Here is a 1,290-nt window from a genome sequence, read left to right as displayed (position 1 = left end):
ATTCGTGTAACTTTAAGAAGAAATTGAGCAATAAAAATCGTCCGTGTTGACTTCTATATATAGGTTATTCAATTATACTTGAAATGACCTCGAAAATTGTGTGGGAAGATTGGTGTGGATGTTAAACAACTAAAATTAACGGTGAAATAATGAATCGTGGTCTGAATTCTATTACATCCTAAAACAATGATAACACCTGGGAAATATGGTGATGAAATCCCAACCCAGGCCTAAAATATTTAAACTCCAAGGACGCTCCTGTGCTGCTTTGTTTAGTTTGCATTCAAAAGAAATTCAAGGCTAGTCAATTCGGCTTGTCCGAATAAAGGTGGGCTTTATTAGCTAGATAATCGAACATTATAAGCTCTTGCACGAAACATTTAAAGAAATACAGTAGCAATCTCTTTCAGGTTTAAAATGACGAGTGTCGCCCATGTGTTTACCTTCTTGAGTTCCGTGTTTCTATTCTTTGTAGTAGCGTGTTTCAAATTACCTTTCAATTCTATTACATCTTGAAGTAGAATGTTAAATTACGCAGTGTGATGTTTTAAGAAAGACCACCATGTCATTAGACTTTAGATGTGACATGTGGCACCTAACATATTGCACATGACAAAACAGTTCACTTTTACTGACATTGGTGAGATTAAAGGCTTAAACAAATTGCTGTTTGCATTAACGGGTTTTGGTTTAGGAGATAATGTTGAAAAATGGTTTGAGTTGTATTGAACACCTGTGTAGGGACGTGTATTCGGCTGCAATTGACTTTTTATTGTGAAACATTCTCACAAAGAAATCACAAGGGCTGGACGTACAGAACTAGCACGTTTAACCAACGTTATTCGCCTTATTTACAGCTAGCTACGTTGACTTTCATATACTTTATACAATTATTGTCCTCTTTGATTTGAGTAAGGTGGTAATAAGCTAACAAACACAATCTGGATGGAAACTAGAACGTAGTAAACCAGATCAAAAGAACCTCAATGTCAACTTCTTCCATTCCCCTACTTTCTTTGTAGCTGTCTATAGTTGGTATAAATGGTTTGAAATATACGTGCCAGATGGCCATAAAAGTAAACTTTAAACAAGTTTTGAAATGCTTGAAATTTTCAAATAAAATTCGTAACATCTGGCATCTTCATTAAACACAGGTTTCTAAAAAATTGTTGATATTTTTTTAAAATTTCAATTCAGCAGTATTTACATTCCTCAATACGGACAGAAAAAGACAACTGCTTCCAAGGGTATGAATAGAAAATATCGGGAGGAAAAACCTACTGAAGTTTA

Source organism: Lottia gigantea, assembly GCF_000327385.1.
Source record: "Lottia gigantea unplaced genomic scaffold LOTGIsca_12, whole genome shotgun sequence".
NCBI classification, from domain to species: Eukaryota; Metazoa; Mollusca; class Gastropoda; family Lottiidae; genus Lottia; species Lottia gigantea.
This window is presented reverse-complemented; position numbering follows the sequence as displayed.